Source organism: Balaenoptera musculus, chromosome 1 (assembly GCF_009873245.2).
Source record: "Balaenoptera musculus isolate JJ_BM4_2016_0621 chromosome 1, mBalMus1.pri.v3, whole genome shotgun sequence".
Lineage (NCBI taxonomy): Eukaryota > Metazoa > Chordata > Mammalia > Artiodactyla > Balaenopteridae > Balaenoptera > Balaenoptera musculus.
The window spans coordinates 76,872,302-76,884,691 of record NC_045785.1 but is presented as its reverse complement, the minus strand read 5'-3'; positions in this window follow the sequence as shown (position 1 = coordinate 76,884,691).

Sequence of the window (12,390 nt, the reverse complement as noted above, 5' to 3'; positions counted from 1 at the left end):
ATGCCTGAATCCTGATATTCTTTTGAAAAGAGCTTGTGGTTGAAGTTTCTGTAAACCAGACTGAACTGGAATTTCCTCCCATTCCAAGAGTCTCCTTCTCTCCCTCCTACACGGTTTTCTTAGGTAGGGTTGTTCAAATGTAGTAACGTTCTTTCCTAATGTTTGACCAAAAGCACTTTTTGTAACTGTGATTTGCATTTGGAGTCTTTAAATGATACTCGTCCTCTGCTCTCCGTGAGCCTCTTTCATCCTTACTTGGTAATGACACAGGAATAAGTGCTTAATTGAAAATACAGAAAGACACTATCTCTTCTCAGTCATCCTAAATTCTGGCTCTTTCCATTTATGTCCTTCAGACAGTTCTTGGGGTGGGGAGGCCCGCGACAAATGAAAAAAGCGAGACCAACACTTTCAGTTACATAGCAAGAAGGAAAGTTGTTGAGAAGTGCATGGCATTATCCTCTATTCCACTAGTCTGTGTTGACAACCAAATAAGCAGGAGATTTCCAGGTGACAGCAAGTCTGGTGAATTCAGGAAACCTACTCAAGGAAAGAGTGAAACTGTTGAAAGCCTTGGCAACTGATCTCGAGACATACAGCATACATGAAGAGACAAGGGTCATGTGCTCTGGACTTTGTTTTAGGCAATCTTTTAACTTAAATCCTGGAGCTATCAAGAGAGTTAGGTTCATGAAATGGCAGGAAAGTTGGTAAGGATTCTTAGGGCCTGGCAAATATTGGCACATCTCCCAACTTGGTGAGAGACAATGTCCTTAATACAAACTATTTTTAGATTTAAAGATACCTTCTTCTGAAAGAATTAATTCATTTACCACCCCATTAAATCAAATCTTAAAATCTTGGTTAACCAATAATCTCTTCTAACGTATTTCATTTGGAATATACTAAAAAATAGCCATTAGAAGAAAATGTATGTCAAACGTCATGGCACTAAACGAGCTCGTATATATGTGAACAGTCTTTGGAAACAAAAAAATCTATAAAAATAGAAGACATTATTATTTTTAAGATCACTGGCTCTTAACATCATCATTGTCTACCTGTAGTGTGGTCTCCAAGAGAATAGGAACCACATTTCTTTTGATCTCCATTGTATCCCTGTTCCCTAACACAGTGCCTGGAACATCATAAATATCTGATAAAGTTTCGCTACATTGAATTTAAATTTGAATCCACAAATATTTATTAAGCACCTAGTATATAAGTCACCGTGCTGATAGGTAATTGCAAAAAGGAGTACAGAGATAAGTTTCTACCTTCTTGAGTAGAGGACTCAGTCTAATCCATCTAATCCAAGAGCTCTGTCACCCCAGATTGCAAGGCAATGGTTGCAAACACAAATGCCTTAAGAACCAGACAGAAAATGTTAAGTGTAAGTAGGTTGCTGATTTTAAGACAACAGCATATCATGAAGGTAGTGAAAACTGGAGAGGACAAGCTTGCTTAAAATTATAGTTATTCAATTTCAAATATTTTGTAATCACTCTACTAATAAAAATAGTTTTGTCAACTTTCTGGCAGATTATTCATCCATGAAAAGAAATGAAGTTCTGATACATGTTACAATATGGGTGAACCTTGAAAATATCACGCTAAGTGAAATAAGCACACAATAAAATAAGAACAAAAGATAGATGTAGTATGATTTCACTTACATAAAATATTGAGAATAGGCAAATTCATAGACACAGAAAGTAGATAAGAGGTTACCAGAGGCTGGTGGGGAGAGGAATGTGGAAAGTTATTGCTTAATAGTTACAGTTTCTATTTGGAATGATGAAAAACTTTTGGAAATCGATAGTGGTGATGGTTGCACAACACTGTGAATGTAATTAACGTCACTGAATTGTACACTTAAAAATAGTGAAAATGGCAAATTTTACATTATTTATATTTTACCACAATATATATATTTTTTAATTCAGGCATATTCTATGCAATCTGGCTAGCCAGTTGAGACTCAGGAGTCCTGGCACAAGGCTTTGTTCAGTAATTATCTTCCAAATAAAGAAAGACATGGTTTCCCCCACCCCCATGATATTCTGGAGTTTAGTGGAAAGAACACAATATTTCAATTCAGGTGGTTATTGCTCTTGCTATTTACTAGCTACATAACCTTGGGTAAATTAATCTCTCCATACCTCAGCTACCCCTTCCTCACTAATAATGCAGAGATAATCATGGAACCTACCTCCTAGGATTATCGTGAAGATTGTATGAGGTAATTTTTGTAAAGCTCTTCTCAAAGTGGTTGGCTCATTATCATTATAAGCTATTATTAACATTAGATAAACTAATAAGAGTTAGTTGTTATAATCATTAGAAAAACTAGATAAATAAAGATTTGCATTTTTGTTCCTAGCCTAATGATTTGTTTATTTACCTGACTTTGATGTTCTTCTTGGGAACTATAGATGCATCAAAATGGAGTTCAAAATCTGTTTTTAAACATCTCAGTTTTATCTAATGATGTTACTGACTTGCTGAAAATCCTTTAATGATGCCCTGTGGTTTTAATAAGCCCCAAGTCCTATAGCACAGGCCTATCTTCACCTCTTCAGCCTTGTAGTGGACTCTGCGGCCTCCTCCTCATCGATTCTGTGCTTCCCAGCAGTCCTGCTTTCTGTCTTATAATCTCTGCGCTTCCAGAGAAGCTGAATCTTCCCTTGGCTCCAGAGAACAAACCTCTGCCTAGGCCACGCTAAAGCAGGCTTTTCCTGTCTCCTCAACACTGTGCGTGGCCCAAAGCAGAGCATGTGGCCTCCACTGCTCAAATTGGGGTGCATCTCAGGCCTCTTATTAGGAATTCTGTAAGTTTTTCTCTCTTCTGGATGGTGTAGAAGGCAGATGTGAGGGCTGGAGCTGCTGCAGTCACTTCACTACCTTAGGATACTTAAGTCAACATGCAGGAGAGATTAGGGCCAAGAAAACTGGAGAGGAGTAAAGAACTCTGATAAAGTTATGACTGGAGACATCCACCTCTGGATTTTTCTGTTTACTGAACCAATAAATTTTCTTTATTATTGCAACCAAAAAGTCTTAGCTGGTTTAAAAAAAAAAAAAGTCTCATGTTGCTCCACTGCTCCCTACCTCTTTCCAGCCAAACTTATCTGGTTTCTGTTTCAGAACATAACTGAGCTTCTTCTTATCAAACTGTTCTCAGCAATACACTCTCTCCCTGGATTGTTTATTTGCCATCCTGCCTCCTATCATTTTCTTACTCTGCTTGCTCTGGTTAATTTTCATTCAACCTGAATAGTTCAGCTCAAAAATTATTTCTCCAAGAAAGCCTTCACAGATCCTTCAGTGTAGATCAAGTTCTCCTATCATGGGCACCAATAACATTTTATACTTCTCCTTTGCAAGACTTGACACCATGATAAATAATTGTCTAATTCATCGATTGATGTCTATCTGCCACATTTTACTATTTTGTTCACTACTGCTATATCTCTAGTGCCTAACATAAAGCCTTGTCCATAAAAATAACATTAAATAAATATTAGTTGAACAAATGACCAGCTCTTAGCTGCCAAGGCTAATTGTTAAGGCATTGGTGTAGACTACCCAATAAAAACAAAAACGTTTTATAAACAAATCAGTAGTTGAGAAAAGAGGGGTTAAGATAAGAACAAGCTGCTGGTCTCTGGCTATGGATGAACAGCTACATTCAACAAATATTAGTTGGGCACAAAACAGAGACTGAGGCACAGAAGACATTAGCCCTGCGCACAGCAAGCTCTTTGCTGGACTCTAATTAGCTGAGCATAGAGAACACTGCTGCTGTGAAGGATTCCAAGTCACATCTATTACTCATTGCTTCGGTGCTTAGTTTGATCAGGGTCAAATCTACATTTAGCCTTTTAAAAAGTCTGGCTTTGGCACTGTCCTAAATAGCAGAAAAAGCATAGCTCTCAAGCCCTCCTTTCTAGCCGTTTCCTTTGACTTTACCTTTATTCTCTAAAGCTTGGAGACAAAGAGAAGCATGTTGGTTGCCTCCAAACCTATCCTCCCCAGGTATATGAAAACATTTTGCAGATCACAACCCACCGTCCACATTTAAGTTCTACTATATCATCGTCTGGCAGGCAGAGATGGCAAGAGCCTGGGAATGAGGCTGGATTCTAGTGGGAAGTCAAGATGAGCCAGAAGTCAGAATCAACTTTAGTTCCAAACCACACAGAACAGTGATGGCTCTGGTGTCTGAGTAAAGCCAGGCATCAATCCATCCAAACCCGAGCTTTGCCACTTAACTAGCTTTGTGACCTTGTGAATGCTACTTATGATTTTCGAGCCTCAGTTTTCTCGTCTATAAATCAGGGATAAAAATACCTAGCCTCATAGAATGAAATGAGATAAAATACATGAAACACTTTGCACAAGTTCTGGCAAATAGAAAACATTCCTTTTAACCTCTCATTATTTTTTAATCCACTAGGAAAAAGGTAACAGATCAAAGTATGAACTTTTCCCCCAGCTTTTGTTTTGAGCTCAGGATGTTTTATTCAGTGATGATCTGTATTGACTCCGTAAGCAGATGCTTCCTTGGAGATTTTAGCTATATTTTCCCCCTGGGCCCACTTTACCCTGAAACAACCACACGAAAGGTGAGACAGTTCAATGCCATTGCTTTACATCGTGATAACAGCTTTGTTGACATGTCAGCCCTCCGTGTCAAAATATGACAACCATAATACGCAAAATAAATTTAAAACATTTATTGGTTTTAAGTGTTATCATTTCCCTCTACTATCAGTGACATATCATGTCAAATGTGATCTATTTGAAGTATACTTTAAGCGAGATAATTAATGAATTGGATTTAGGAGCTGAGTACTTAACATATTTTATGATGCAGTTTGATGAAAAATCCCCATATATAGACACAGTTCAATAGAAACTCCTGGCCACAAGTCTAGTTTACAATCCAAAGACATCCTTCCTACTGAGGCCCCGTGCCCACACACTAAAGGGAAGGGAGAAGATCAAAGTATGCTCTTGAAATTGCTAACACCATCCTAGTACACATCAACAACCAATCCAGCCTTCGTTAAAAAAAAAAAAAAAAAAAACAACCTAGGAGAATTGGGTTTATGGTCATGTACTCTTCATTTCATACCAAGTCCATCATCATAACTTATCTTCTCTCAGCTGATAGTTTCTTGGGCAAGGATGAGGCTGCATGGGGACAGTTTTTGCTCAGCCAAACTACTGCCCTCTGGGCCCCATCGGGGTGACATCATGATGTCATGAGCAAAAGCTTTATCGGTGACGAAATCCAGGTGCTCCAGAAGATGAAAGGTCCAAAGCCATTCTGCACCAAAGAGTGGCCTTCAGTTCAGCAGTGGAGAAAAGAAGGAGGAGGGAAAAAGGGAACTGAAGCGTCAGTGACAATTAGAGATTGCCTGACAGGGCCTATACTCAACGAGTTATAGAAGCAATTACCCTAAAAATTTTGAAGCAGCCATTTGCCCAGTAACCTAGCCCGACCTGACACCCTAGCAGAGATTGCCATGAGCGGGGAATTTATGTTGTTGGAATGCCAGTTTAGCATAATTACCTCAGGGAACAGATTTAAACCACTTGGTTTTTGAAAAGTATGCAACAGAACAACAACAAAATGAGTTTATGCAGACTCAGTACCAATTGCACCACGAGCCCTCTAAGTCTTTATCTCCAAAGACGTGGCCCTCCTCCTTGCCTGTTTGTTTTCTCTCTTTGGATGAAGATTCACAGCATTAATCCATAATAACTGTATCTCACTCCATTACAGGTAGTTCAAGGCCGCTCCGCATAAATGATATGCATGGTTTTGTGTCTTCATCTTTAAAACCACCAGCTATCTTAGTTGCAGACATATGTTAGGTTTAATGCATCCCCTGCCATAAAAGTCTTGCTCAAGACTAATGAACAAACGAATGTTTGTTTAAACCTCTTTGTGAAAATCAAACAAGCTTTCAACAGCTATTCATATATTTATTGTCAGATGTGAATCATCACTTAGGTGCTTTGCCCTGGATTATTACCAGCTAATGCTTGTAGTTTCATGGCATTAATTCACTTGCTGGGGTTTTTATTTGGGTTTTTTTCCCCCCCTCTTCCTTTCTGTCGGTGCCATCTCCAGAAAGGCTCTGGATGAAGAGTCCCATAATGTCGCCGGCAGAACTGACAACACTTGTGCCTCGTATAGGCATGGTGTTCTCTTCGCGAGGGCCACGGCCTCCAGGGACTGCGCGCTGTACTTCACCCAGCACCTGTCTGCTTTGGATGGCGCCCTGAGGATCCCACCACCCCCAAGCAAAAGAACACAAGCAGGGCCCGTGTCCTGCCTCTGCCCCCGCCCCTGCTCACAAAGTAGCTTTTTTTTTCAGACTCAGCAGCACCTGAAAAGCTCCCACAAGATTTCCCCATTATATTAAATAACAGGTTTTAGAAGCTGGGAACTGTTATTCTAGTGTGGCTGGGTGTCATTAAGGTTGCACGTCTATGCTTGTTTAATTTTTCTTCTGCCATTAAGCAAACTAAATGCTCGGAGGTTTTTTTTCTGTCTCAGTGGGGTCCACCCAGAATAGAAAAGAGAAATAAGTGTTCCAGGGTTGTGTAACTGGGTTTTTTTTGTTGCTTTGATTATGAGGAAGGAATTAAAAATCCCTCCTAGTCAGTACTTAAAATATCAAAGTCATTGTTTAATGCCTTTGAGTCACTGTACAACTAATTCAATTGCACAGCGTAATGCCGTTTCACGGTGTGTGAAACACAGATAGTACATAGAAGTGATTGCAAAGTTGAATAAACACCAGATTAGTTTTAGAAGTCTGCAACTTCCTGGTGGAGTCTTTCAAACTGAACTGTGCTATTGTCTAACAAAGTCGATGGTCGCAAAAGGTTGCATTCCCTTCCACTTGTGTTAGCAGGAGGGGGTACCTGACACTGTGGTGCCTGGAAGAGATGGCCGTCCTCCGGGAGGTGTGTGCACTGACAACTCAGTATCACCTGACTTCCTGTCCCTCAGGGAGACATCACAACATGACCCTGTGTGGGCAAGTAAGGGACAAGCAGGGCAGTGACAGAGAGGCTATGGCCAAAGGAGAGACCCCAGGACAATTTTTAAAGCAATGTGATGTCAATGAATACTGTGACTTGAGAGTTAAAAAACCAGAGTAAAGGCTTCCACCCTGCTGCTTCCTGGCCACAAGACCATGGTCAAGCCACCTCACATTTCTGAACCTCAGTCTCCTTACCTGAGCCCACAGTCAATAATAACAACTATTGACTAACTCCCGTGTGTGTTCCAATATCAAACAAAACAAGTAAGTCCATGTCCTCAGTGATGTTTATTAGCTGTTATAAACAATTATAGAAATCAAATAAAACCCAATGTTTATTGATGGTTAGGGTGTGTCAAACACCGAGCTAAGGGCAAGAGATACAACGGCACACAGACCACAGCTCTCATTCTCAATCATTCACCCAACAAAGATTTTTGAGGACCTGATAAGCTCCAGGCACTGGTAATATAACAGATAAAAAATGAAATTTCTTGCTTTCTAAAGCTTGTATTCTGATAGGGGAAGATGAGCAAAAAAGCCAATAATCGGCTCACCCCTTTCAAGTCTTTGCTCATATATCCCTTTCACAACAAAGCTACATGACCACCCTGTTTAAAATTTCAACCACCACCCAGTATCCATTCTCTTTTACCCTGCTGTGATGGTTCATTTTACATGTCATCTTGACTGGGCCCTGAGTGGCCAAATATTTGTTCAAACATTATTCTGTGTGTGATGGTGTTTTGGGATGAGATTAACATCTGAGTCTGTAGACAGAGTAAAGCAGATTGCCCTCCCTAATGTAGGTGGGCCTCATCCAATCAGTTGAAGGCCTGAATGGAACAAAAAGCTGACCTTCCCTAGAGTAAGAGGGACCTCTTCTGCCTGACCACCTTCAAACTGGGACATTAGTTTTGCCTGCCTTCAGACTTGAACTGAAACATTGGTTCTTCTTGGCTTGTGAGCCTGTCAGCTTTCAGAGTGGAACTTATGCCATCAGCTCTCCTGGTTCTCAGACCTTCAGACTTGGACTGGAACGACACCATCCTGGGTCTCCCTCTTGCCAGCTGTAGATCTCCATAACCATGTGAACCAATTTCTTATAACAAGTACTTATATACATCCTGTTGGCTCTCTTTCTCTGAAGAACTCTGACTAATATGTCTGCTCTGTCTTTTCTCCATCACACATCTCTTTCTGACACTAAATAATTCATCTATTATATTTTTAGTTTATTATTTATTTCCACCAGTAGAATGTAAGTTTCACAAAGAACTTATTTATTGATACAAGGCTGGCACCTAGTAGGCACTCAATAAATAGCTGTTGAAAGATGAAACAATTAAATATATGTCAAGAGGAGATAAATACTATAAAGAAAAATTAAACCAGGTAAAGGAAATAGAGGGAACCAAAGGCAGTTCTTTTTAGAGAAGGTGGTCATGTCCTGGTGGGACAAAGGGCATTGTTTCATGAATGACCATACTATTATTTATCTTTCAAATTCAAACTTTTTCCTCCTTCTTCTTCTTTTAATATAACTTTTTACGTGAAATCTTTGTAGATTCGCATGGAGTTGTAAGTAATAATATGGAAAGATCCTATGTACCTCCTACTTGATTTTACCCAATAGTAATATCTTGCAAAACAATAGTACAATATCACAAATAAGTTATAGACATTGATGCAATCCACTAATCTTATTCAGATTTTCCCAGTTTTACTTCCCTTACCCAGGCAATCACTAATCAGTCCTCCATTCCTATAGTTTTTCCAAACTGGAGACTTTTGAAAGCAAAGGGGAACATATTAATAATTATGGCAGGGCAACTTTCAAATGAGGACTGTCTCCTGCAAAACCTGACAGATGGTCACCTATTTATTATAGCAGTAATATATAGTAACAACAATAGTGATAACAACTGCTAACAGTCATGGAATGCTTATAGCATGCCAGGCACTATCCTAAGCCCTGTCTATATTATCACTTTTAAAACTCAGAACAACCATATGAAGCCAATACCTTTATTGTTCACATTTTACAGATGAGGAAACTGAGGCAGGGAGACCTTAAGACACCTTCCCAGGGTCACGGGTCATACAGCTTTCAAAACCAAAAATCATAACGAGGTCTGTCTGGTTCCAGAATGTGCCTTTGAAACTCCAGCATATTAAACAAATAATTACAGAAACTAAGTTGTTAATTACAAGTGAGCAAAATGTTTTGAAGGAGAAATACGAAGTGCTACTGTAGCATAAAATGGGAATTGGAAAAATACTTACCTCACACAGAATTATCGTAAGGATTAAAAACTACTAGTTGGAGTGTTTGTATACCAAAAAGAACCTTTAAAAAACGTTTAGCATTGTCAATCTGTATGCCAGAAGAAATGGCCTTAAGTGGCCATTCATCATCTTGAATTTCCAAAATTTTAAGAACAGTCTCCTTAAAAGCACAGTAGTTTCCCATATATTCTCTGAGACACTGACACCGAACATTGGGTTTTAAACTTTAAAAAACTCTATACTTTCCAACAGCAGCTCAAAGGAAGTCCCACTCAGCCTGACACCATAAACTGTGCAGCAGAGTTCACCCACAGAGGAAATTGTCTCTGAGTTCCCTCAACATGTAAGAGAATCCATCACTGAGGGACTGAGTCTTTCAGATTCAGAATCAAGTGGGATATCTTAGAAGAAAAAAAAAAAGAAAAAAAAAGAGGTCCACTTGTCAAAGAGGAATGGATCCAAGAGCAATTATGTCAAATTTTATCTTGTGTTTTCTCAAAAAGAGGAGCATTAAGCATCAGCTATCCTAGCACATACTTAAAAATAATTACTTGTAAACAAAATCCTTGATGTCTTAATGTGGTAGTGGGAAAACACAATCAAGAGTACGGCACTAGAATGAAATAATGTCATTTGCAGCAATATGGATAGACCTAGAGATTATCATACTAAGTGAAGTAAGTCAGACAGAGAAAGACAAATACCGTATGATATCACTTATATGTGGAATCTAAAAAAATGATACAAATGAACTTATTTACAAAGCAGAAATAGATTCACAGACATAGAAAACAAATTTATGGTTGCCAAAGGGGATGGAGGGAAGATAAATTAGGAGTTTTGGATTAACATATACACACTACTATATAAAAAATAGGTAAACAACAAGGACCTACTGTACAGCACAGGGAACTATACTCAGTATCTTGTAATAACCTATAATGGGAAAGGATCTGAAAAAGAATATATATATATATATGTATAACTGATTCACTTTGCTGTATACTTGAAACTAACACAACATTGTGAATCAATTATACCTCAATTAAAAAATTTTAAAAAGAGTATAGCACTTGGGCTAAGTTAGAATATTGAAGACAGAATCTCTTGATAGAGCTCTCAGATGTTCTTGTTCTAAACTTCTTTTTTTTTAATCAATTTATTTATTTATTTATTTATTTATTTATTTATTTATTTTTTGGCCACGTTGGGTCTTCATTGCTGCTCAGGGGCTTTCTCTAGTTGCAGTGAGCGGGGGCTACTCTTCATTGCGGTGCACGGGCTTCTCATTGCAGTGGCTTCTCTTGTTGCGGAGCACGACCTCTAGGCGCACGGGCTTCAGTAGTTGCAGCATGCAGTCTCAGTAGTTGCGGCTCATGGGCTCAGTAGTTGTGGCCTGCAGGCTGTAGAGTGCAGGCTCAGTAGTTGTGGTGCATGGGCTTAATTACTCCGTGGCGTGTGGGATCTTCCCGGACCAGGGATTGAACCTGTGTCCCCTGCATTGGCAGGTGGATTCTTAACCACTGCGTCACCAGGGAAGTCCCTGTTCTAAACTTCTGGATTTGCTGAGATCTGATCCTGCATCCACTGATGGAAAGTCAGAATGATGGGATCCTCCAGAAGGAGAAGATCATGAGCCCGTACAAGTCAGCTGCCATAGGTAGGGGTCAGTGGGGGTGAGGGAAAGGGGCAAAAATTGGTTAAAAGGCCCATCAATTCAGCACTGAATTGAATGTTGGGTTGGAGCCAAATGACTGAGTTTGAGTCTAATCTCTAATACTGCTGGGTGTTCCCAAGCAAAGTCCCCAAGTCCCAGTTTCCTCATCTATAACATAAGGATGAAAGTACTTAATGGACAAAGTTGCAGGGGAATTAAATGAGAAAAGTATGCTCTGTATATACTCTCACATTTTATATAAATAAAGGCATTCTTTCTATTTGAGAAATTGAAGAGAAGGACACACCGAACAGGAGAAATAGAAGAGAAGATAAAAGGGTGAAGGAGCCCCTGCAGGGATTCCTAAAGGAAGGGCTTACGCAGGAGCTGCGGGCCCTTTCAAGCACTCTGCTTGGAAAATTGCATCCTGAGAAATCTCTGCACCACATTTTTTCTTACCGGAAGGATTTTTTTTTTTTTTTTATGGCTGTGTTGGGTCTTCGTTTCTGTGCGAGGGCTTTCTCTAGTTGCGGCAAGCGGGGGGCCACTCTTCATCGCGGTGCGCGGGCCTCTCACCATCGCGGCCTCTCTTGCTGCGGAGCACAGTCTCCAGACGCTCAGGCTCAGCAATTGTGGCTCACGGGCCTAGTTGCTCCGCGGCATGTGGGATCTTCCCAGACCAGGGCTCGAACCCGTGTCCCCTGCATTGGCAGGCAGATTCTCAACCACTGCGCCACCAGGGAAGCCCAGCCCACCGGAAGGATTTTGATCCTGTCTTATTACCTCATTCTCCAGGCTAGAAAGCTTTTTTTTTTTCTTTTTCTGCTTCTACTCCAGAAGACAATATTCAGTGGACAAAAGGTGGGTCATTGTCCCTTTAGCAAGGTCTCTGTTCAAATATCACCTTCCCAGAAGGGCCTTGGTTCATTTTAAATGGATCACACTCTCTAAAATAACAGCTTCTCCGGTATACACGGTCTAACTCTTACCCTGCCTTTTTTTGCCTCCAAAGCTCTTATCACTCCCTGACATGATTTTGCATGTTGATTTGTTTGTTTATTGCACGTTCCTTCACTAAAGTGAAAGTGCCATGGGGGCAGAAAGACCTTGCCTGTTTTATCACCAATGCCTAAGAGTGTGTGGGACACACTAGGTGCTCCACAGATATGTTTTAAATAAATGGATGAATGAATTCCATTCTTGGCTTTTTTCTATTGACCATTCTCCCGCTTAGCTGCCTTGGGCAACTCTGAAGTTTCTTTTGCTACTTTGCACACTGTTTATTGTCTTTCTCTGTCATTTCATTTGAATTTTTTCCTTACTTAGTTTGGGTTCCCCCAAAAGTAGAGCCTGAGTCAACGCTTTGGTGCTAGCGGC